Source organism: Somniosus microcephalus, chromosome 8, assembly GCF_052327205.1.
Source record: "Somniosus microcephalus isolate GS21.2 chromosome 8, FLI_Smic_1.0, whole genome shotgun sequence".
In the NCBI taxonomy this organism is placed as follows: domain Eukaryota; kingdom Metazoa; phylum Chordata; class Chondrichthyes; order Squaliformes; family Somniosidae; genus Somniosus; species Somniosus microcephalus.
Genome location: NC_140994.1, coordinates 92,816,280 through 92,842,957, shown reverse-complemented (window position 1 = coordinate 92,842,957; position 26,678 = coordinate 92,816,280). Strand labels below are relative to the sequence as shown.

Sequence of the window (26,678 nt, the reverse complement as noted above, 5' to 3'; positions counted from 1 at the left end):
GGAGGCTGACGTAATAAAACTCATTATGCACTTGGTTGGAGTATAAAGCAAGGCTTTAATCAACTTGTTTCAAAACATGGAGGTCTAGTTGTACCACTAGTTCCTGTCTTACAAAATGTCTTTGGGCAAGCTGGACCCACGCCCGAGTATTTCTACTCCTTGGACGGCGCCACCAGCTGGCCGTCCAGTGTTATTTCATGAGTCGTTTCTTCATGATGATGAGATTTATAACAGAGGCCATTCGGCCAGCCGAGCGCATGCTGGCTCTCCGCAAGAACACTTCAGTTGTTCCACTTACCCCGCCTTTTCCCGTAGCCCTGTAATTTTTCTTCTTTCAGGTACTTACCCAATTCCCTTTTGAAAGCCTAAATTAAATCTGCCGCCTCCACCACCCTCTCGGGCAGTGCATTCCAGATCCTAACCACTCGCTGCGTAAAAAACACTTTTTCCCTCATGTTGCCAGCCACCTTAAATCTGTGTCCTCTGGTTCTCGACCCTTCCGCCAATGGGAACAGTTTCTCTACTCTGTCTAGACCCGTCATGATTTTGAACACCTCTCAAATCTCCTCAATTTCCTCTGCTCTAAGGAGAACAACCCCAGCTTCTCCAGTCTATCCACGTAACTGAAGTCCCTCATCAATTCTTGTTAATCTTTTCTGCACCCTCTCTAAGGCCTTCACATATTTCCTAAAGTGCAGTGCCCAGAATTGGACACAATACCCCAGTTGAGACCAAACCAGTGTTTTATAAAGATTCATCATAACTTCCTTCCTTTTGTACGCTATACCTCTATTTATGAAGACCAGGACACCTTATGCTTTTTTAACCGCTTTCTCAACCTGCCCTGCCACCTTCAACAATTTGTGCACATATGCCCCCAGGTTTCTGTTCATGCGCCCCCTTTAGAATTGTACCCTTCAATTTATATTGCCTCTCCTCGTTCTTCCTACCAGAATGTATCACGTCACACTTTTCTGCGTTACATTTCATTTGCCATGTGTCCGTCCATTTCACCAGCCTGTCTATGTCCTCTTGAAGTCTATCACTGTTCACTATACTTCTAAGTTTTGTCTCATCTGCAAATTTTGAAATTCTGCCCTGTACACCCAAGTCCGAGTCATTAATATATATCAAGAAAAATAGCGGTTCTAATACCGACCCCTGGGGAACACCACTGTGTACCTTCCTCCAGTCTAATAAATAACTGTTCACCACTACTGTTTCCTGTCACTTAGCCAGTTTCGTATCCATGCAGCTATTGTCCCTTTTATTCATGGGCTTCAACTTTGCTGACAAGCCTATTACACCTTTTGGAGGTCCTTGTACACCGCATCAACCGCATTGCCCTCATCAACCCTCTCTATTACCTCATCAAAAAACCCAATCAAGTTAGTTAAACATGATTTGCCTTTAACAAATCTGTGCTGGCTTTCCTTAATTAATCCATACTTGTTCAAGTGACTTTGCCCCAGTTTATCATTTCTAAAAGCTTCCCCAATACGGAGGTTAAACTGATTGGCCTGTAGTTCCCGGGGTTATCCTTGCACCCTTTTTTTGAACAAGGGTGTAACATTTGCAATTCTCCAGTCCTCTGGCATCACCTCGATATCTAAGGAGGATTGGAAGATTATGGCCACTAACTCCGCAATTTCCACCTTTACTTCCCTCAGCATCCTAGGATGCATTCCCTCTGGTCCTGGTGACTTATCTACTTCAAGTACAGCCAGCCTTTCTAGTATCTCCTCTAACAATTTTTATCCCATCCAGTATCTCAACTACCTCCTCTTGCACTATGACTTTGGCAGCATCTTCTTCCTTGGTAAAGACAGATGCAAAGTACTTTTTTAGTATACCTCAGCTATGCCCTCTGCCTCCATGCATAGGTCTCCTTTTAGGTCCCTAATCAGCCCCTCCCCTCCTCTTACTTCTGGTTTACTATTTGACATAAGAAAACTACTAAGCATGTGGTTGAAGTATAAAACAAGGCTTTAATCAACTGTTTCACAACCATGAGTTTAGTTACATCACTAGTTCCTGGTTACAAAAACGTCCTGAGCAAGCTGGGCCCACGCCAGAGTATTTATACTTTCCTTGGACGCCGCCACCAGCTGGCCAGCCAGTGTTACCTCGTGAGTCATTTCTACATGAATGGTAAGATTCGTGAAACTATTTATATGCCTATAGAAGACTTTTGGATTCCCTTTTATGTTAGCTGCCAATCTATTCTCATACTCTCTTTGCCGCTCTTATTTCCTTTCCACTTCCCCTTTGAACTTTCTATATTCCACCTGGTTCTCACTTGTATTCTCAACCTGAAATCTGTCTTACCTCTAACCAAATAGATTCTGTCCTTGACCCCTCCAGGACATCCTCTCTCTCTCTCTCTCCAGCACTGTAATATTCTCCTTAACTAATACTGCCACCCACCTCCTTCCTTTCCATCCCTATCTTTCCTGAACACCTTATATCCAGGAATATTTAGTACCCAGTCCTGCCCTTTTGAGTCAGGTCTCAGTTATCGCCACAACACCATAATGCCATGTGGCTATTTGCGGCTGCAGCTTATCAACCTTATTTACCCCGCTTCGTACATTTATACATATGCACTGTAAATCCAGCTTAAACTTTCTTGTAATCTCTTAGTCTGACCCCCACCCAACACCGTACTATTTCTTACTCTAGTGCGACCTGTCTCTCCCAATCCCTTGTGCATCTTGTTTCTCCTTTCTAATGCTACATCCTGGTGCCCATCCCCCTGCCAAATTAGTTTAAACCCCCCTTACAAGGATATTGGTCCCGGCTCTGTTGAGGTGCAACCTGTCCGACCTGTACAGGCCCTACCTTCCCCAGAACCGGTCCCAATGTCCCAGAATCTAGAGCTTTCCCTCCTGCATCCTCTCCAGCCACGCATTCATCTGCACCCTCTCTCCAGCCACGCATTCATCTGCACCATCCTCCTATTTCTATACTCACTAGCTCGTGGCACCAGGAGTAATCTGGAGAACACTACCTTCGAGGTCCTGCTTTTTAATCTCTTTCCTAGCTCCCTAAAATCTGCCTGCAGGACCTCATCCCTTTTTCTACCTATGTCGTTGACATCGATATGGTCCACGACCTCTGGCTATTCACCCTCCCCCCTCAGAATGTTCTGCAGCTGCTCAGTGACATCCTTGACCCTGGCACCAGGGAGGCAACATACCATCCTGGAATTACGTCTGCAGCAGCAGAAATGCCTGTCTGTTCCCCATACTATTCAATCCTCCATCACTATTGCTTTCCTGATCTTCTTCCCCCCCCCCCCCGTACAGCTGAGCCACCCGTGATACTGTGAACTTGGCTCTGGCTGTACTCCCCAGAGGAACCATCGCCCTCACCAGTACTGAATACCGGTTACAGAATGAGATGCACTCAGGGAACTCCTACACTACCTGCCTAGTCTTCCTTGTATGTCTGGTAGTCACCCATTCCTTCTCTACCCATACACTAATACGCTATGGGGTGACCAACTCTTGAAACGTGCTATCCACGTAGCTCTCGGCCTCACGGATGCACCACAGTGACGCCAGCTGCTGCTCAAGATCCGAAACCCGGAGCTTGAGCTCCAGCTGACGACACTTCCTGCACACTTGGCTGTCCAGGACACTGGAAGAAACATAGAAGACAGGAGCAGGAGTAGGCCATTCGGCCCCTCGAGCCTGTTCCGCCATTTAATGAGATCATGGCTGATCATCCAAATTCAGTACCCTGTCCCTGCTTTCTCCCCATATCCCTTGATCCCTTTAGCCTTAAGAAATATATCTAACTCCTTCTTGAATATATTTAATGAATTGGCCTGAACTGCCTTTTGTGGTAGAGAATTCCACAGGTTCACCACTCTCTGGGTAAAGAAATTCTTCCTCATCTCTGTCCTAAATGGCTTATCCCTTATCCTTAGACAGTGACCCCTGGTTCTGGACTCCCGCGCCATCGGGAACATCTTTCCTGCATTTAGTCTGTCTAGTCCTGTTAGAATTTTAAAAGTTTCAATGAGATCCCCTCTCATTCTTCTAAACTCTAGCGAATATAAGCCTAATCGACCCAATCTCTCTCCATACATCATTCCTGCCATCCCAGGTATCAGTCTGGTGAATCTTCGCTGCACTCCCTCCATGGCAAGAACATCCTTCCTCAGATAAGGTGACCAAAACTGCACACAATACTCAAGGTGTGGTCTCACCAAGGCCCTGTACAACTGCAGCAAGACATCCTTGCTCCTGTACTCGAATCCTCCCGCTATGAAGGCCAACATACCATTTGCCGCCTTAACTGCCTGCTGCACCTGCATGCTTACCTTCAGCGACTGGTGCACAAGGACACCCAGGTCTCGTTGCACTTCCCCTTTTCCCAATCTATTGCCGTTCAGATAATAATCTGTCTTCCTGTTTTTGCCACCAAAGTGGATAACCTCGCATTTATCCACATTGGGCAGATGCATGGCAGATGCAGTATAATCACCCAACCTGTCCAAATCATACTGGAGTTTCTCTACATCCTCCTCACAGCACACACGCCCACCCAGCTTTGTGTCGTCTGCAAATTTGGGAGATATTACATCTAGTTCCCTCGTCTAGATCATTAATATATATTGTGAATAGCTGGGGTCCTAGCACCGATCCCTGCGGTACCCCACTAGTCACTGCCTGCCACTCGGAAAAAGACCCGTTTATTCCAACATTTTGCTTCCTGTCTGCCAACCAGTTCTCTATCCAAGTCAGTACCTTACCCCCAATCCCATGTGCTTTAACTTTGCATGCTAATCTCTTATGCGGGACCTTATCGAAAGCCTTCTGAAAGTCCAAATACACCACATCCACTGATTCTCCCTTACCTCTTCTACCAGTTACATCCTCAAAATTCCAGTAGATTAGTCAAGCATGATTTACCTTTTGTAAATCCATGTTGACTTTGTCCGATCCTGTCACTGTTTTCCAAGTGCTCTGCTATTACATCTTTTATAATGGACTCTAGCATTTTCCCCACTACCGATGTCAGGCTTACCGGTCTATAATTCCCCATTTTCTCTCTACCACCTTTTTTAAATAGTGTGGTTACATTAGCTACCTACCAATCCATGGGAACTATTCCAGAGTGTATAGAATTTTGGAAGATGACCAGCAATGCATCTACTATTTCTAGGGCCACTTCCTTAAGTACCCTAGGATGTAGATTATCAGGCCCTGGGGATTTATCGGCCTTCAATGCCGTCAATTTCCCTAACACCATTTCCCTACAAATACTGATTTCATTCAATTCCTCCCTCTCATTAGACCCTATGTTCCCCGACATCTCTGGAAGGTTATTTGTGTCCTCCTTTGTGAAGACAGAACCAAAGTATGTATTGGTCTGCCATTTCTTTGTTCCTCATTATAAATCCCCCTGACTCTGACTGCGTCCTGGAGTTCCCACATGGTACAAGATGTGCATTCCACAGGACTGAGGTGCCCTGCTATGCCTCTATTTAACAGACTATTAACTAACTTAACAGAATCAAACTCAAGACACACCAATCAGCTCCTTCCCTTGTGCTGACGTTATTTTAGGTTTTTTCACCTCACTCCCGGACGCCGGGCTCTGATCGCTCCTCTCGCTCTCCCGCACGTTCACTCTCGGGCCTATTAACTTTGGTCCTTGGGTTCTGTGGCTCCACTCCTCCTTTTCAGTTAGACATTTCAACCGCCTTCCACCTCCACTGAATTACTGCTCTCACCAAATTCTTCTACTCTTGCTTGCGTTCACCCAGCTCTGTGCTTTTGCAAACTAGTACCTAATATATACCTTTTGAGTCAAAACAAGTTGCAACTACTTAATCAGCTTCTAGCTCGCAGCTTTTACCACCTAATCAAGCAACCACTTACAGCTGATAGCTGTTAACTGCCACTGACCATGCAGTTTCTTTTATGTTACAAGACAAAGCTAAATTCCAATCTGATGATTACTTACCTCACATACCTTATACCTACCAGTGAACTTCTCTCCACCAATTCCTGCTCTCACCAAATTCTTCCACTCTGCTTGCGATCTACTCCGATTGCGTTCACCCAGCTCTGTCTCCAAGCTCTGTGCTCAAGCTCCTACCTCAACCTCAGTGAGGAACGGTGTATGTGATGTCGCCGCTTCACTAAGGAGGTGCTCACTGAAACCTGCCACTTGTTGCAGGGAGAACTGCAGCCTCAGAGCCAGGAGAGGACGGCATTGTCAGTGGTTGTCAAAGTGAACATGGCCATGAACAGGGTGCCATTTACTGTGCACACATTGCTTTGCGGGTGTCGCATGTGAATTCGGAGATGTACTGCAACCGGAAGTGATTCCACTCCCTCAATGTCCAGCTGGTGTGCGACTATACTCTGCGCATCATGCAGTTCAATGCTCAGTATCCTGGCAGCAATCATTCTGCGGCAGTCCATTGTACCATTCACATTTGTGCCAACACGACAAGCCAGAGGGTGGCTACTGGGCGACGATGACCACCTGCCTCATGACTCCGGTGCGCAACCCAAGCTCAATGGGCAGCATGCTTATAACGAAAGCCATGCTGCCACATGGAATCTGATAGAGCACACCATTGGCGTGCTTAAACAACGCTTCCGCTGCTTGGATTGTTCTGGAGGAGCCTTGCAGTACTCGCCAGAGCGCGTCTCAAGATTCGTCATGGTCTGCTGCATACTCCACAACCTCGCCATGTGAGGACACAGCCCTTGCCACCATATATACGGCGAAGAGCTGAGCAGGGGGAGGAGGCAACCAGCACAGCCCTTTCTAGCTGGGCTGTCCATGATCGACTCGTTGGTGAATGAGGAATTGGGGTTGTATTCACTGGTACCGGCTGCGGTACCAGTGAACGCAACACTAATTCCCCATTCACCAACAGTCCCACACATTACCTCCCTGTTACTGACTATCACAGTGTCCTCTTGGCCACAATGCTGCAATAAAAGCCACCACAAAACAAACATTCCAAACCAAATTTGTAAATCAAACCATCCAATATTACATATCACTGCATCACCTCCGGAGCGCTGAGGCACAGAGTTGGCGAGAGGAGGATAAAAGGAGTGACGTCAGAATTCAGAAATGACGTCGGCACAGGGGAGATGATTGGTGAGTAGTTGGTGCGTATTTTCTGTCAAGTTCGTTCATAGTATATTATATAGAGGCATGGCAGGGCAGCTCAGTCCTGTGAATTGCACATCCTGTGCCATGTGGGAAATCCTGGATGCTTCTCATGGCCTGGACAACCACGTGTGTGGGAAGTGTCGCCAGCTACAGCAGCTCGAGCTCCGGGTTTCGGAGCTTGAGCGGCGGCTGGAGTCACTGCAATGAATCCGCGAGGCTGAGAGTTATGTGGATAGCACGTTTCTGGAGGTGGTCATCCCACAACTTAAGAGTGTGCAGGCAGAGAGGGAATGGGTAACTGCCAGACAGAGGAGGAGGACCAGGCAGGTAGTGCAGGAGTACCCTGAGTGCATTTTACTCACTAACCAGTATTCAGTTCTGAATACTGGTGAGGGTGATGGTTCCTCTGGGGAGTGCAGCCAGAGCCAAGTCCACGGCACCATGGGTGGCTCAGCTGCACAGGTGGGGAGGAAGAAGAGTGGAAGAGCAATAGTGGTAGGGGATTCGATAGTTAGGGAAATAGACAGGCATTTTTGCGGCAGCAGACGTGACTCCAGGATGGTATGTTGTCTCCCTGGTGCCAGGGTCAAGGATATCACTGAGCGGCTGCAGGACATTGAGGGAGGAAGAACAGCCAGAGGTCGTGGTCCACATCGGTACCAACGATACAAGTAGAAAGAGGGATGAGGTCCTGCAGGCAGATTTTAGGGAGCTAGGAACGAGATTAAAAAGCAGGACCTCAAAGGTAGTAATCTTCAGATTACTCCCGGTGCCACGTGCTAGTGAGTACAGAAACAGTAGGATAGAGCAGATGAATGCGTAGCTGGAGAGATGGTGCAGGAGGGAGGGCTTTAGATTTCTGAAGCATTGGGACTGTTTCTGGGGGAGGTGGGATCTGTACAAGCCAGACAGGTTGCACCTCAACAGGACTGGGACCAATATCCTCGCGGGGGGTTTTGCTAGTGCTGTTGGGGAGGGTTTAAACTAGCTTGGCAGGGGGATGGGAACCTGAGAGTGGATTCAGAAGGGAGAGAAGCAAAGCTGGAAATGGAAGGCAGAAAATTAGTAAGCGAGTTTGGTAGGCAGAGGAAACAAAGGCTAGAAAATAGAGAACAAGGGAGTTTGGCAGTGCTAAATGATATATTCTTCAATGCAAGGAGTCTGGGGAATAAAGCAGATGAGCTGAGGGCACAGATAAACACGTGGAAGTATGATGATATAGCTATTACTGAGACATGGCTGAAAGAAGGGCAGGAATGGCAGCTGAACATTCCTGGTTACAGGGTTTTCAGAAGAGATAGAGAGGGGGATAAAAAAGGAGGGGGGTCGCAATATTGATTAAAGAATCAATTACAGCTGTGAGGAGAGAGGATATCTCAGAAGGATCATCAAATGAGGCCATATGGGTTGAACAGTAAGAGGGAGATAGAAGAGCAAATATGTAGGCAAATTTCTGAGACGTGCAAAAATAGGGCAGTAACAGTAGAGGATTTCAACTTCCCTAATATTAACTGGGATAAAATTAGTGTGAAAGACATAGAGGGAGCAGAATTCTTAAAATGCATTCAGGAGAACTTTTTTAGCCAGTACGTAGCAAGCCCAACAAGAGAGGAGGCGGTTCAGGACCTAGTTTTAGGGAATTAAGCTGGGCAGGTGGAAAGGGTATCAGTGGCAGAGCATATTGGTAGTGATCATAATTCAGTTACATTTAGGGTAGTTATGGAAAAGGACAAGGATGGACCAGGAATAAAAGTTCTCAATTGGGGAAAAGCTAATTTTACTAAGCTGAGAGGTGATTTAGCCAAAGTGGACTGGAGACAGAAACTTGAAGGTAAATCCATGTCAGAGCAGTGGGAGGCATTCAAGGAGGAGATAGTGCTGGTTCAGAGCAAGTATGTTCCCTTAAAGAAAAAGGGTGGGACTAACACATCTAGAGCTCCCTGGATGTCAAAGGGCATACAGGGTAGGATAAAGAAAAAAAGGGAAGCTTCTGACAGATACCGAGGACTCAGTACTGTAGAAAGCCGAGAGGAGTATAGAAAGTGCAGGGGTGAAATCAAAAAGGAAATTAGGATAGCAAAGAGAGGGCATGAAAAAATATTGGCAAGTAAAATCAAGGAAAACCCAAAGATGTTTTATAAACACATTTGCAAGAGGATAGGTAAACTAAGAGTAGGGCCTATTAGGGACCATAAAGGTAACCTGCGTGTGGAAGCGGAAGACATGGGTATGGTTCTTAATAAATACTTTGCGTCTGTTTTCACAAAAGAGAGGGACGATGTAGACATTGCTATCAGGGATGAGGAGTGTGAAATATTAGATGAAATAAACATAGTGAAAGAGGAAGTATTAAGGGGTTTAGCATCTTTGAAAGTGGATAAATCCCCAGGCCCGAATGAAATGTATCCCAGACTGTTAAGAGAAGTAAGAGAGGAAATAGCAGAGGCACTGACCATCATTTTCCAATCCTCTATGGCTACAGGTGTGGTGGCGAAAGATTGCTAATGTGATACCGGTGTTTAAAAAGGGAGAAAGGGATAGACCGAGTAACTGCAGGCCAGTCAGCCTAACCTCGGTGGTGGGAAAATTATTGGGAAAAATTCTGAAGGACAGGATAAATCTTCATTTAGAAAAACACGGATTAATCAGGGACACTCAGCATGGATTTGTTAAGGGAAGGTCGTGTCTGACTAACTTGATTGAATTGTTTGAGGAGGTAACAAGGAGGGTCGATGCGGGTAGTGTGTTTGATGTAGTCTATGGATTTTAGCAAGGCTTTTGATAAGGTCCTACATGGCAGACTGGTCACGAAAGTAAAAGCCCATGGAATCCAAGGCAAAGTGGCAAGTTGGATCCAAAATTGGCTCAGAGGCAGGAAACAGAGAATAATGGTCGAAGGGTGTTTTTGTGACTGGAAGGCTGTTTCCAGTGGGGTTCTGCAGGGCTCAGTACTGGGTCCTGTCATGAATCTTACTATTCACGTAGAAATGACTCGTGATAACACTGGGCGGCCAGCTGGTGGTGCCGTTCAAGGAAAGTATAAATACTCAAGCGTGGGCCCAGCTTGCTCAGGACGTTTTTGTAACCAGGAACTAGTGATGTAACTAGAAACTCATGGTTGTGAAACAGTTGATTAAAGCCTTGTTTTATACTCAAACCAAGTGCTTAGTAGTTTTCTTATGTCAGATCCTTTGCTTTTTGTGGTATATATCAATGATTTGGACTTGAATGCAGGAAGTATGATTAAGAAGTTTGCAGATGATACAAAAATTGGCCATGTGGTTGATAATGAAAAAGAAAGCTGCAGGAAAATATCAATGGACTGGTCAGGTGGGCAGAACAGTGGCAAATAGAATTCAATCTGAAGAAGTGTGAGGTAATGCATTTGGGGAGGGTTTTAATGGCAAGTGAATACACATTAAATGGTAGGACACTGAGAAGTGCAGAAGATCAGAGAGACCTTGGAGTGCATGTCCACAGATCCCTGAAGGTAGCAGGACAGGTAGATAAGGTGGTTAAGAAGGCATACGGGATACTTGCCTTTATTAGCCAAGGCATAGACTATAAGAGCAGGGAGGTTATGCTTGAATTGTATAAAACACTAGTTAGGTCGCAGCTAGAGTACTGTGTGCCGTTCTGGTCACCACATTACAGGAATTATGTAATTGCACTAGAGTGGGTGCAAAGGAGATTTACAAGGATGTTGCCTGGGCTGGGGAATTTTAGCTGAGGAAAGATTGGATAGGCTGGGGTTGTTTTCTTTGGAACAGTGGAGGCTGAGGGGAGACTTAATTGAGGTGTATAAAGTTATGAGGGGCCTAGATAGAGTGGATAGGAAGGACCTATTTCCCTTAGCAGAAGGGTCAATAACCAGGGGGCATAGATTTAAAATAATTGGTCGGAAGTTTACAGGGGATTTGAGGAGAAATTTCTTCACCCAGAGGGTGGTAGCGGTCTGGAACTCACTGCCTGAAAGGGTGGTAGAGGCAGAGACTCTCATCACATTTAAAAAACACTTGGATATGCACTTTAAGTGCCTTAACCTACAAGGCTACGGACCAAGTGCTGGAAAATGGGATTAGGTTGGATAGCTTTTTGTCGGCCGGCACGGACAAGATGGGCCGAATGGCCTCCTCCTGTGCTGTAAATTTCTATGATTCTATGATACATTCCAAAGTCAACTAATCACCCTTGTGCCTGTCTTCTGTGTGCCTTTGCCTGTCCTCCTACGCAATGCTACCCCAGTGGCTGTAGCATGGTTGGTGGAATGCTGCTCAATTTCAGTGGGGGAGACTGCAGATGGCCTTGGAAGACAACCATGAGCAGCTCTGGACCTAGAAGGCCCGGCTTCGGACTGCACCATCTCAACATGGGCGGCAGCAGTCCAGGCTAGCTGGCTGACGGGCAAAAGCAAGGGCACTAGCGGAGTACCAGGGGTGGGAGGATAAATGCTGTCACCCTGAGAGAGAACAGCAAGTTCGTTCTCCGTGGAGCCGCTGCCACTCTCCCGTGGCAGCGCCCTAGTAATCTGTTATGGAGGACCGATTTTTGGACTGTTGTGACAGCATGCTTTGAACACTGGTAACTGCAGCCATGATGGCAGCAGTCGGAGCTTGTATGGCAACAAGCTGAGCTTGCATGACTTCAGTCTGAGCTTCCACTGCAGCACTCGGACGTTGGGTGGCTTCTTCTTGTGCTGCAATGAAAGCTGAAGCATCGGCCATGAGACGCTGCATCATGGTTGGGTCCCCACGTGCGCTAATGGATTGCCCACCGCTTCCACGCTGGAAGGGATGGGCTCCAAGCTCTGCGCAAAGCCCTGTGCATGGTTGGTGCTGGACTCCGCCATGCTCCTTGACATTGTACGCAGGCTTTCTGGCAGGCCTGCCAATGCACCAAGTATCTCATTGTGCATACCCATCAGCATTCTTCTGTAGACTGCTCCATCGAAGTCCTCATCTGAGTCCTGTGCCGCAGAACTCGTGTGCAAGTTAGCACCTGCGCTACGCTTCCCCCCCCCCCACCCTGGCTGCAGTCCACTCGTGCCCGGTGACTCACCACATGCAGATCCCGCCTCTATACTACACTCTAAACTCCACACCGTGTCAGTATCCGATCTGGTGACTGCGAGTCAATTACGGCATCTCTGAGATCCCCTGGCATGCTCTCCTCCTTCCAGATAAGAGAAATGAGTTAATGAATTTGCGCCAGTAGTGCTTCTCCACCATGCTTTATTGCCTTGGCAGGGATTCCATCTGTTCCTGAGGCCTTGTTGTTCTTCAGTTGTCAGATGACCTTTACAACCTCATGCCGGGCTGGGGTTGTGCTGAGATGGTGGCAGGTAGCATGCTGCGTGATGGAGTTGAGGACACTCGCGTCGAAGACAGAGTCTCGGTTAAGTTGACAAGTCCAATTGCGGTAATTACAGAGGAGATTCCCTGCTGTCTGCCACAGGGAAAGTCATCGCAAGAATCCTCCTCAATCATCTCCCAGTGGCTGAAGAGCTCCTCCCAGAGTCGCAATGTGGATTCTGCCCACTAAGGGGCACAATGGACATGATCTTCACGGCGCGCCAATTACAAGAGAAATGCAGGGAACAGCACCAACTGCTGTACATGGCCTTCTTTGACCTCAGAAAGGCCTTTGACACTGTCAACCGTGAGGGATTATGGAGTGTCCTCCTCAAATTCGGCTGCCCACAAAAGTTTGTCACCATCCTCTGCCTGCTTCACAACGACATGCAAGCCGTGATCCTGACTAACGGTTCCACCACAGACCCAATTCATGTACGGACCGGGGTCACGCAAGGCAGTGTCATCGCACCAACGCTCTTCTCGATCTTCCTTGTGGCAATGCTCCATCTTGCCCTCAGTAAGCTCCCCGTTGGAGTGGAGCTAACTTACAGAACAAACGGGAAACTGTTCAACCACCATCGCCTCCAGTCCAGATCCAAGGTTGTCCTTTCCTCTGTCGTCAAATTACAGTGCAGACGACGCTTGCGTCTGCGCACACTCTGAGGTCGAACTCCAAACCATCGTTAACACCTTCACCGAAGCGTACGAGAGCATGGGCCTTACACTAAACATCCGTAAGACAAAGGTCCTCTACCAACCTGCCCCCACCACACAGTACTGCCCCCCGATGATCAAAATCCATGCCAAGGCTTTGGACAACGTGGACCACTTTCCATACCTCGGGAGCCTACTGTCAACAAGGGCAGACATCGATGACTAAGTCCAACACCGCTTTCAGTGTGCCAGTGCAGCCTTCGGTCGCCTGAGGAAGAGCGTGTTTGAAGACCAGGACCTCAAACCCGGCACCAAGCTCATGGTCTACAGAGCAGTACTCATACCCACCCTCCTATTTGCCTCAGAGACATGGATCATGTACAGCAGGCACCTCAAAGCACTGGAGAGGTACCACCAACGCTGCCTCTGCAAGATCCTGCAAATCCGTTGGCAAGATAGGTGCACCAACATCAGTGTTCTCGCTCAGGCCAACATCGAAGCTTTGACCACGCTCGATCAGCTCCGATGGGTGGGTCACATCGTCCGCATGCCCGATACGAGACTCCCAAAACAAGCGCTCTACTCGGAGCTCCGACATGGCAAGAGAGCCCCAGGTGGGCAGAGGAAACGCTTCAAGGACACCCTCAGAGCCTCCTTGAAAAAGTGCAACATCCCCACCGACACCTGGGAATCCCTGGCCCAAAACCGCACAAAGTGGAGGAGAAGCATCCGGGAAGGCGCCGAATACCTCGAGTCTCTTTGCCGGGAGCAAGTGGAAGCTCAGCGCAAGGAGCACCCCACCCACCCGCCCCTTCAACCACCGTCTGCCCCACCTGTGACAGAGACTGTAGGTCCCGCATTGTACTCATAAGTCACCTGAGAACTCGTATTTAATGTGGAAGCAAGTCATCCTCGGCTCCGAGGGACTGCCTAAGAACAAGAGAAGAAGTGACTGAGTGTGAAATTGAGTGATGGTGCTGTGTCTTCAGCATCACTGCCGCCTTCCTCATGCAGTTCCTGCTCCTCCGCCACTGCCTGGCCAGATTGGAGTTCTTGGCGATCTGAAAGGAGAATGGCACAAGGGTAGGGTTGTGATGAGAGGAGGGGGGAAAGCAAGAGGTGTATGCTTACACCGTGTGCAGCTTGTAAACCAGAAGAGATTGTGGACTGAGGGGGAAGTGGGATATGAGAAGGAGGATTAGGTATGAGGATACAATCATCTTGCTGTGTTTCGGCCACATCGCTTACCACGGCCTCAACGATGGCCGTTCCAATAATCTCCAGCATGGTCTCCTCTATTAGGGTAAGGTTATGCAGGTGCATCTGTCTCCCTGCGGGTAGCCCCCTGCTACCTGCAGTTATGAGCCACTTTGTCCTGCAAAAGAGAGGTGTAATGAAATCTGTTTGTCTTGATCCTGTATTCGTTTTGCACTCATGTATATTACCCTCCCCAACTGTGTATAGTTTCACTTCCTCTTTCCCGACTAACCTGGGAGGTTCCAGGTCTTGGCTCTTGTCTCCGCCCCTGACTTCTCTTACATAAAGATCCCAGGATCTGTATGACTCATTCCTGTGAACCAGTCGGCGTGTTGAGATGTTAGCTCTGATCTTAGTGATTAAAAGCAAACTTGTTTAAGTCTATAACTTCTAGTTTTGTGGTTATTGAAGGCCCATCAATTTTAATCACTAAAGAATACTAGGATGGATCGACTCCTAAAACCAGAGCGTCTAGACTTGGATCCACATTCTGCTGAAGCATCAAATCAATTTGGACACTGGCTCAAATGCTTCGAACTCTTCGCGGGGGCCTCATCCGCTAGCGAGGTAGATAAACTGAGTCTACTGACTACTCGCGTAAGTCATCGGATTTATTCGTTCATCCGGGAAGCCACCTCTTACACGCAGGCCATCACTATCCTGAAGGCCCAATACCAGAGGCCGGTAAACGAAGTGTACGCCAGACATCTGCTGGCTACACGCAGGCAGCGACCAGAGGAATCAATGAACGATTTCTTACAGGGCCTAAAGGACCTGGTCCGGGACTGTAACTGCAAGGCCGTGACGGCCAACGCGTACTCTGACGAATTGGTCCGCGATTCCTTCATCACGGGCCTCAAATCACAGAAATCACAGAAACCCCACAGTGCAGATAGAGGCCATTTCGGCCCATCGAGCCTGCACCGACACATATCCCACCTGACCCCCGTAACCCCTACACCAACACATATCCCACCCTATCCCCGTAACCCCACATATTTAATCCCCCTAACACTAAGGGTCAATTTATCATAGCCAATCAACCTAACCCGCACATCTTTGGACTGTGGGAGGAAACCGGAGCACCCGGAGGAAACCCACGCAAACACGGGCAGAGACTGCTGGAGAAGGAGGTCCTGGACTTAAAAAAGGCAGTGGCCACTGCTCGATCGCTGGACGTGGCCCAGAAAAACTCTGACTCTTATTCTTCCGGCCATGCGGCCCTCACCGCCTCGTGCGCGCCGAGGGGGCCGCCATCTTGGAATCAGCCATCTTCCCCATCCAGGTCTCAGACCAGCTCTACGCCGCCGGCGTCCCCACACAGAAGTTCACCCAGGAGTCCTACTACAGCGGCAATGTCTCGAGGCCCGAAATGCTACTTCTGCGGCCAGGCCAAGCACCCCAGACAACGATGCCCAGCGAAGGACGCTGCATGCTTCAAATGTATGAAAAAGGGGCATTTTAGCAAAGTCTGCAGGGGGAATCCGATTTCCAACTCTGTCACCGCCTCGTGCGTGCCGTGCGGGCTGCCATCTTGGGATCCGCCATCTTTTCCCGACTCAACGGCCGCCCAGGGCCCAACAGTGGCTTCGATCACGGTGGATCAATCCAGGCCACACCCGTTGACAAAATCCATGATGGACATACAGGTAAACGGGAATTTAACGAAATGTTTAATTGACTGTGGGCGTACCGAGAGTTTTATCCACCCTAGCCTGGTACGGCGGCACTCATTAACGGTAACCCCTACATGGAGCAGAATTGCTATGGCTGCTAAGCCCCACACTTCGGACATTTTGGGCTACTGTGTGGTAACACTGACTGTAAAAGGCACGGACTACAAGGATTTTAAACTCCTCGTGATGCCAGAACTCTGTGTTAATGTAATCTTGGGCCTGGACTTCCAGTGCCACCACGAAAGTGTCACGCTAGCATATGGCGGGTCCCAGCCGCCACTCACAGTCTGTGGCCTATCAACCTTAAAAATCAGCCCGCCCTCTTTATTCGCTAATCTCGCTCCGAACTGTAGGCCCATAGCGACCAAAGGTAGATGGTACAGTCTGGAAGACAGACACTTTATCAAGGCGGAAGTGGACAGACTCCTGCGGGAAGGCATTATTGAATGCAGTACCAGTCCGTGGCGTGCCCAAGTAGTCATAGTTAAAAATAGCGAAAAGAAACGGATGGTAATTGACTACAGCCAGACTGTTAATATTTATACCCAGCTGGACGCCTACCCTTTACCCCGCATATCAGAAATGGTCAACCAGATTGCGCAATACCGAGTCTTCTCGACTATCGACCTCAAATCCGCGTATCACCAGCTCCCCATTAGAGCGGAGGACCGCCCATACACCGCCTTCGAGGCGAACGGGCGCCTCTACCATTTTCTCAGAGTGCCCTTCGGGGTAACAAATGGGGTCTCGGTCTTCCAACGTGAGATGGACCGCATGGTTGACGAGAATAAACTACAAGCTACCTACCCCTATCTGGACAATGTCACTATCTGCGGGCACAACCAGCAAGACCACGATCTAAATCTTGCGAGATTTTTAAAAACTGCCCTAAAGCTGAATCTAACCTACAACGAAGACAAATGTGTCTTCAACACAACCCGTCTCTGTATCCTCGGCTGTGTGGTGGAAGATGGGGTAATTGGACCGGACCCTGACCGATTACGCCCCCTAAAGGAACTGCCCCTGCCACACAATCCCAAAGCTTTAAAAAGGTGCCTGGGATTTTTTTCGTATTATGCCCAATGGGTGCCCAATTACTCTGATAAGGCCCGACCCCTCATTAAATCGACGTCCTTCCCACTATCAGCTGAAGCTCGGGAGGCTTTCACCAGTATTAAACAGGACATTGAAAGGGCTGCAGTGTGTGCAGTGGACGAATGCATTCCCTTTCAAGTCGAAAGCGATGCGTCAGACTTTGCCTTAGCTGCGACCCTCAATCAGGCTGGGAGACCTGTGGCCGCCTTCTCCCGAACCCTTCAGGGACCTGAAATCAGGCACTCTTCTGTCGAGAAGGAGGCACAGGCTATAGTGGAGGCAGTGCGGCACTGGAGACACTACCTAGCCGGCAAACGTTTCACCCTGCTCACCGACCAGCGGTCGGTGGCTTTCATGTTTAATAACAAACAAAGGGGGAAAATCAAGAATGACAAAATACTCAGGTGGAGGATCGAACTATCCACGTTCGACTATGATATTATGTACAGGCCGGGAGCCCTTAATGAACCCCCAGACGCCCTATCGCGGGGAATGTGTGCCAGCATTCATACGGACAAATTACAGGGTCTCCACAACGACCTCTGTCACCCAGGGGTCACCCGACTATACCATTTTATAAAGTCCCGCAATCTGCCCCACTCCATCGAGGAGGTCAGGGCAATGACCAGAGCCTGCCGCATCTGTGCGGAATGCAAGCCTCGTTTCTACAGGCCTGACCATGCACACCTTATCAAAGCCACACGGCCATTCGAGCGCCTAAGTCTGGACTTCAAGGGACCCCTTCCTTCTGCCGACCGTAACGTATACTTCCTCAATATCATTGATGAATATTTCCGCTTCCCCTTCGCCATTCCCTGCCCAGACATGACCAGTGCCATGGTCATCAAGTGTCTCTGTAATCTATTCTGCATGTTTGGCATGCCGAACTACATACACAGCGATAGGGGGACGTCATTCATGAGTGACGAGCTGCGCCAGTTCTTGCTCTCGAAGGGGATAGCCACTAGCAGAACCACTAGCTACAACCCCCGGGGCAATGGGCAAGTGGAAAGGGAGAATGCTACTGTTTGGAAGGCTGTCACGTTAGCCTTAAAGTCAAAAGGCCTTCCGACCTCCCGCTGGCAGGAAGTCCTCCCAGACGTGCTCCACTCCATAAGGTCTCTGTTATGTACTGCCACTAACGCTACCCCTCACGAAAAGATGTTCGTTTTCCCCCGGAAATCCACCTCGGGCATATCTCTACCCGCGTGGCTGACGTTTCCGGGGACAGTACTATTGCGGAAGCACGTGAGAGGCCATAAAACGGACACCCTTGTGGAAAAGGTACAGCTCCTCCATGCAAACCCTCAGTACGCCTATATCGAATACTCTGACGGGCGAGAGGACACTGTTTCCATAAAAGACCTCGCTCCCTCGGGGAGCGGAGAGAACGATGGGAGACTACCCGATGAAGACCTACACTACAAAGAGACAGGACGCCCAGAGGTATCAATACCCAACTTTAACCTGGAGGACACTGCAGATAACCTGGAGGACACTGTAGATAACCTAGAAGACACTGCGGAGGCCCGGACAGCGGAGGAACCAGAATCCACTCCCCTAGAGGCACCCCAACCGGCTTTGCGCCGATCAATGAGAACTGCAAAACCTCCTGACAGACTCACTTATACCAACTTTTAAGAAACGTCACCCCGATGGACTAAATCTATAGAAGGGGTGAATGTAATGAAATCTGTTTGTCTTGATCCTGTATTCATTTTGCACTCATGTATATTACCCTCCCCCACTGTGTATAGTTTCACTTCCTCTTTCCCGACTAACCTGGGAGGTTCCAGGTCTTGGCTCTTGGCTCCGCCCCTGACTTCTCTTACATAAAGATCCCAGGATCTGTATGACTCATTCCTGTGAACCAGTCGGCGTGTTGAGATGTTAGCTCTGATCTTAGTGATTAAAAGCCAGCTTGTTTAAGTCTATAACTTCTAGTTTTGTGGTTATTGAAGGCCCATCAAGAGGGAAGTGTGTTAGTGAATGTGGTGCAGTGTTTAGATGATGTGCCTGTCATGGTTGAATAGCTGGCAGGGTGTGCAAACCGTGAGATGTGGGTGAGAGGGTGAAGTGAAGCTATGAATGTCAGGTATGAGTTGTGATTGATAGAGATCGTTGGTAGGTGAGTGATGGGGGTGTGGTGAATTGAGCAGTGTCTGAGGCTAGTTGTTCAGTTTTAAGGATATGGCATTTGAAGATGAATTCACTGACCTTGACCACTCGTGAGGTCATTGAACTGCTCCCATTGCTTTTTCTGCATTTACCTGGAGGGCCTCCTGGCCCCCTGTGGAAACAGGACACCTCTCCTAGCTTTAATTGTTGCTAGCCTCACACGAACTTGGACCCCCCTGCTGAGCATGCAGCCACTTAGCAGCATGTTCAGCGGTGGGCTGCATGCCGCAATCATTCTAATTAGCAGGCAGCACAAAGTTTCCGTGCTTCCTGCATTACTTTTAACGTGCACGGGTTGATCCCGCATTGGGATCCCCGCGCCTGTTTTCAGGGGCAAATGAATTTTTAGCCCACGTTCTCTAGGGAAGGACCATATCCAAACAACTCAGGATTTGGCCTTTAGCTTCCTAATTTTAGAGCCACTGAGACTAGCTGCAGGACTCCTTGCTCTAACCCAGAATAATTGGAGTATTTCTGCACAATATCACCATTTTACCTTTGCCTTTTTCTCCATCAGGTAATTTTTTGGGGGGTTGTTTTGCTTTTTGAATTTGTAATGGAATGGATAGAACTCCTTATAGTGTTTGTGTTTGCTTTTATTAATGGAAGAGCATACATGTGTGCAATATGTTTTAGCATGATATGCCACCATATTCTTTTTGTACTGGTGATCTGTGTTCTTTTCTACTAAGTGATGCCCTATTGAAAAGAATAATCATAGAGGATTCCCAAGAGTCTCCTGAGGACCTGCTTGTGGTTATACCTGCCTCTTGACTGTTGCAGACCTTTGCTCCTGCCTGTGTGTTAAGAATAGCCTGTTTAATCCGGCTGTGGGCTTGTATGCTAGAGTGTGTTTCTCTTGTCACTTGCCTGCCTGTGCCTTCAAATAATGGGCTTGGCAGCAGCTTAGGCGCCCCATCTGTTCCTGTGCACACATGGCCCTTGTCTATAAAGCACAAACAGGACATCAAGTCCTACCTTCCCCTTTAATTTGTTTTTGTGATTATCTTAAATTTGTGCCCTCTCACCAGCCAATGGCCAAAAAAAATAGCTCTCAGTGGTAGGAAGCAGAGGTCATGTCCTGCTGTTGAGCAGTGATCTCTGAGCAGAGACAATTTACACTGCTGTACTGTCTCTAATCAGCCTTCATCACGACTTTGATTTTAGATTCTGGTGCTTGGGCATCATCAACAGGAACATTTGTGAGAGCTGTTCCAATTGTGGTTGCCACCTGCATGCATGAGATATCTACTGCAGATGTGCTAATATTATTCAGAATTAGGAGGGGTTTTGATAGAGTAGATAGGGAGAAATTGTTTCCACTGGCAGGTGGATAACTAACCAGAGGACACAGATTTAAGATAATAGGCAAAGGAACCAGAATTTTGCAGCGAGTTGTTTTGATCTGGAATGCACTTCCTGAAAGGGTGGTGGAAGCAGTAGTATCTTTCAACAGGGAATTGGATATATACTTGAAAGGGGAAAATTTACTGCACTTGTGCACTAACAATGACAATAAAAGTTGATTTGATTTGATTTGATTTGCAGGGCTATGGGGATAGAGCAGGGGAGTGGGACTAATTGAATAGCTCGTTCAAAGAGCAGGCACAATGGGCCACATGGCCTCCTCCTGTGCTGTATGACTCTGTAGCCTAAAAATTCGTGTTCGCCACGAAAGTTGCCGGTGTCACCGGCAACTAGATTTAACGGCTGCTGAAAATGGCCGCAATGCTAACGGGGCTAATTTCGTCTAGGGTGTTGAAGATTGGTGGCGCAGCGCTTACCTTCCATGCAACGTCATTCTGATAGCGTTACTGGAGGCATCCGATCTGGTGGCGTTACTGGAGGCATCCGACCCGAAGTTCCTGTCCCAGTGCAGCGTTCGAGCTTTGCACAGCCTCTGGAAGTGTGGCTGTGGAGTTCGCAATGAATTGTGGGCAATGAAAAGGGCTGTGAATTAAAGGGGCCATGCATTCAGAACTAATACAAATTAAAATGCAGTGAAACAGTGCAGTTTTCAGCTCTTTCTGCCTTTCAAAACAAAATTTACATTAAAAAGAAGTCCCAAATGTGAATATTTAGCTCTTAAAGCTGAATTCCCTTCCTAACCTCCAAAAATGGTAAAACTACTTCAGCATTAACACAAATGACTCAGCAAGCCAGGGAAGGGGCACCCAGGGTCTTCCACGCGGCATTCCAGCTTTGTGCAGGGGGTCAACACTGCAAGACAGGTCCTCTACCCACAGGGGCCAGGAGACCCTCCAGAAAGAATGATGTGGGACGACATCACTGAGGCCGTCGCTGCCAGTAGTGTTGCCACCACCACCTGGCTCCAGTGCCCAAAGAAGCTTTGTGACCTCAGACCACTAGTCAAGGTCAGTGAATGCATCTTCAAAAGCCATCTCCTACCAACTGCACCACTAGCCTCACACACTGCTCAGTGCACAACCCCCACCCCCAATCACTCACCTACCAAGAATCTACACCAATCACGAGAAACATCTCCCATTCCTAGTTTCACCTCACCTCCTTGGAGGAGACGGTGCAGGCCATTCTTGACCGGAGCATGGCTGAGCCCTTGGCCATCGGCGGGGCTGAAAGGATATAAGATGCTGGTATCCTCATATATTACCCTTCTGGCATGCACCTCATGCTTTCCAGTCACCACAACTCCACCCTTTGTGCCTTCCTCATTTTGCACACCCAAGAAATGCAGCCTGCCCAGCCAGTGGGTAACCAAAAAGAGGTAGAGGAGAGTGAAGAAGATGATTATTGATTTGACACTCCCAGCCACCAGCTCCTCAAGGTCAACCAGCAAGGCCATTTGCAGTGTCCCCCAGTGAAAGTCAGCAGCCTTCCACCAACCATGCTGCAGCCACTGGGGTAGCACTGCATGACATCAGTAGGATAGGCAAAGGCACACACAAGACAGTCACTAAGAGAATGCATACGGGTGATGAGTTGATTTCTTTGTCACATTGGATGGATAGATGTATATAGGTTGATTGGAAAGTTTGCTTTGTGGTGGTTTTTATTTCAGCATCGTGGCCAAGAGGATGTTGTGATGGTCAGTAACAGAGGGAAGGTAAGGTGTGGGACAAATGTTGAAAAGGGAATTGGGGTTGTGGTCACTGGGACTGCAGGCGGATGATTCCATCCCGGATATCCCGGCCACAAAGGGACTGTCTGGGATGCGTCCTTCCGTTTGCTTCCTCTTCTTCGGCTTCCTCCTCTTCTGTGTCTTCCCTTCCCTCTGCGAGTGGATGCTATAAATCTGAAATGACAGCATAAAATGCTGGAAATACTCAGCTGGTCAGACATCATCTCGACCTGAGACGTGAACTCTGTTTCTCTCTCCATGGATGTTGCCTGACTGCTGAGTATTTGCAGCATTTTCTGTCTTAAAGGCCTTAATTTACTATCTGAGCCCTTGCAACCATCCAGCAGCACTCCCTGCACACTTTAAAAAAAAAACTTTTAACATCTATTGCAGCAAGCCACTACTTCAATAAAATCAAAAAAAACCAGTCCAAAAGCTTAAATCCAAACTTACCTGAAGAGGTACTGACATCGCCGACTGATGTGCTTAGGACCCAACGCTGAATTCGGCGCTAGGGTCGAAGTTCGCGTTACTGACATTAAGTTGGCGTTGCACGCCGCCATTTTATTCAGCATGGCGCTGTCAGTTACCGGCAGTGCAAAGCTAAGCATGAAAATGGCAGCCACCAACTGGCAAAAGAGCGGTGGCCAGTGTTTTAGCACCATTTAATGGTGCTACGGAGTGGTGCTGAGGGCACAAATTTCTAGCCTTATGTTCTGTGCTGCTCAATGGGTGTCTGCAAAGCAGTTGACTGTGCCCAATTGGGTGGTAGGATTCATAACCCAGATGAACTTGCATCATCTTGAGCAATGAGAGTAGTATGAACTTGTAACCTAGTCACTTCTTTCATTTGTCTGTTGAATTACAAAGTAACTCAAAAGAGCCCATGTCCATGCTGAACCTCAACTCGGCAGTAGCCACCACCTCTCTACCCTTACCCACCACCTCTCTACCCTTACCCATGTCATGTGACTCAACCTGTGGTCCCTTCTCAAATTTACTAAGACTACCCAAATTATTGTCTGAAATGTTACCTGCTTCAAGTTCTATGGGTAATGCTGAGGTGAGCATTGCAGTTCTGCAGGACCGACTTTATTATCTTCACCCTCATGGCCTTTACACAATGTTCATGTGGGTATTGCTGTGCATATTCTTGCAATGACAGTAATTTGGAGAATGGGGATCGACGACCATCCTCGGATAACGGTCAGTCTTCCTGTTGATCATAAATACTTGCGGAAATTACCTCAGGAAACGTTGGCCTGGAATTTGCGGTCAACATGAAATAATGGCACCTCTCCGACACCACCACCTACCTCCACCTGGACCATGACCCCACTACCGAACATCAAACCACTGTTTCCAAGACTCTCACTGACCTCATCTCCTCTGGAGATCTTCCCCCCGCCCCCCCCCCCCCCCCCCCCCCCCCCGCGGCCACCAACCTCATAGTTCCCCAACCCCGCACAGCCCGCTTCTACCTCCTTCCCAAGATCCACAAACAGGACTGCTCTGGTAGACCCATCGTTTCAGCCTGTTCTTGCCCCACCGAACTTATCTCTTCCTACCTCGACTCTCTTTTCTCCCCTTGTCCAGTCTCTTCCCACCTACATCCGCGACTCTTCAGACGCCCTCCGCCACTTTAACAGTTTCCAGTTTCCTGGCCCCAACTGCCTCCTTTTCACCATGGACGTACAATCCCTCTACACCTCCATCCCCCACCAGGATGGACTGAGGGCACTCCACTTCTTCCTTGAACAGAGACCCGACCAGTCCCCATCCACCACTACCCGCCTCTGCCTGGCTGAACTTGTTCTCACATTGAACAACTTCTCCTTTGACTCCACTCATTTCCTCCAAATTAAAGGTGTTGCTATTGGTACCCGCATGGGTCCTAGCTATGCCTGCCTTTTCGTGGGATATGTGGAACACCCTTTGTTCCAGTCCTACTCAGGTCCCCTCCCTCACCTCTTTCCGGTACATTGATGACTGTAACGGTGCCGTTTCCTGCTCTCGCCCTGAACTAGACAATTTCATTCACTTTGCCTCCAATTTCCACCCTTCCCTCACCTTCACATCGTCCATCTCCGACTCTTCCCTTCCCTTCCTCGACTTCTCCGTCTCCACCTCTGGGGATAGGTTATTGACCAACATTCACTACAAGCCCACTGATTCCCACAGCTACCTGGACTACACTTCCTCCCACCCCGCCTCCTGTAAGGACTCTATTCCATTTTCCCAGTTTCTCCGTCTCTGCCGCATCTGCTCCGACGATGCCACCTTCCACGCCAGTGCTTCCAACGTGTCTTCCTTTTTTCTCAACCGAGGATTCCCCTCTACCGTGGTTGACACGGCCCTTGACCGTGTCCATTCTACCTCCCGCACTTCTCCCCTCACCCCTGCCCCTCCCTCCCGGAACCACGATAGGGTTCCCCTTGTCCTCACCTTTCACCCCACCAGCCTCCACATTCAACGGATCATCCTCCGCCATTTCCGCCACCTCCAAAGTGATCCCACCACCAAACGCATCTTCCCCTCCCCTCCCCTTTCAGCATTCTGTAGGGACCGCTCCCTCCGAGACACCCTAGTCCACTCCTCTATCACCCCCAGCACCCCTTCCCCTTCGCCCGGCACCTTCCCGTGCAAGCGCAGGAGATGCAACACCTGCCCTTATACCTTCCCACTGTCCAGGGCCCCAAACACCCCTTCCAGGTGAAACAGCGATTTACTTGTACTTCTTGCAATCTAGTATACTGTATTCGCTGCTTACGATGTGGTCTCCTCTACATTGGGGAGACCAAAGTAGATTGGGTGACCGCTTTGCGGAACACCTCTGTTCAGCCCGTAAGGATGACCCCTAGCTTCCGGTCGCCTGTCATTTTAATTCACCGCCCCATTCCCACTCAGACCTCACTGTACTCAGACTCTTGCATTGTTCCACGGAAGCTCAGCGTAAGCTCGAGGAACAGCACCTTATCTTCCGATTAGGCACTTTACAGCCTTCCGGACTCAATATCGAGTTCAACAATTTCAGATCATAACCTCGGCCCCCATTACATTTTTACTTATTTTTTATCCACACCTTTGTTTTGACCCTTTTCTTCCCCCCCCCCACCTTTTTTTTCTCTCCCACATAGCAGCTGTCTCCCATTCTGCCAGCGCATTTCACACCTAATCTAGAGCCGTCTTTTGTCTCCACTTGTCTCGCTTTGAATACCTCTTAATGTCTCTTCACTTCTCTTTTGTTCTCTCCCAGCCTGGCCTTCAGTCTTGACAAAGGGTTTGACCCGAAACGCTGACTCTCCTCGGATGTTGCCTGGCCTGCTGAGTTTTTCCAGCATTTTCTGTTGTTATTTCATGAAAGAGTGGCGCTCGCCGTTCATTACGCTTACAGCTGCCCACAGACTTTTCACAAGATTTTGAGTGGCAACTTACGATTACCAGAGAACCTTTTCAGTGCAGCGTCTTCTTCAGGGGATCTGTGGTGTGTGAGAACAGGGCAAGCAACAGCATGTTTCTTCAACCAATCAGATTGAAGAATCCCTACTGAGCTACGTGGTCTAAACCAGGAGGTGTCAGTTAGAATATTTAATTCAATGTGAAATAATGTACAGAGTGAAATAAAGAGAGGGAAAGATGGGATTAGGAGAGAGAGATAAGCAACAGAAAGAAAAACTAAAAAAAATTATTTAAATTTTTAAATTTTTTAAATCTCCAACATTAATTACATTCTGTAGGAATGAGATTCTACACTTGTAAAATTTAATTTTCTGGGGCGGAGAGGTTGTATGGCTGTTAAAAATTCAGTTACACCTGAATGCACCAGCCCTAACTTTTTCTGGCGTGTTTAGTGGGTAACTTCAGGCCCTTCATGTATTTTAATGCCAAATCTATCGGCAAGGTACCGGCGTAGCAAAGCTTGTGGAGAAGCATGGCAAATTTCACAGCAGCTTCCGGATTTTCATGTTTTACTGCGCATGTGCAAACACCAGAATTTGCTGTCCAGAAGCACTGATAGCCTCACTATTATTTCTGTTACAAAATCCAGGCCATTATTTACCCAAGATAAGGGTGCCAAGAGGGGGCTTTTTTTAGATTAAAAACTTGAAGAAAATGGGTTAAATTACAAAATATTACTTTACATAGCTTTTTTCCACTTAACAACAAGTAATTAGTATTTTATTCACTAATTGAGTGCGAGCCAATATCGCG

General features: G+C 48.3%; 1 protein-coding gene across 1 annotated transcript in view; it reads left to right on the top strand.

Annotated features, from left to right (window-relative positions):
• The window catches only part of herc4 (HECT and RLD domain containing E3 ubiquitin protein ligase 4), a 189,553-nt gene that overhangs the window by 131,148 nt on the left and 31,727 nt on the right, over positions 1-26,678 (top strand). The gene's annotated exons all lie outside the window — the stretch shown is intronic.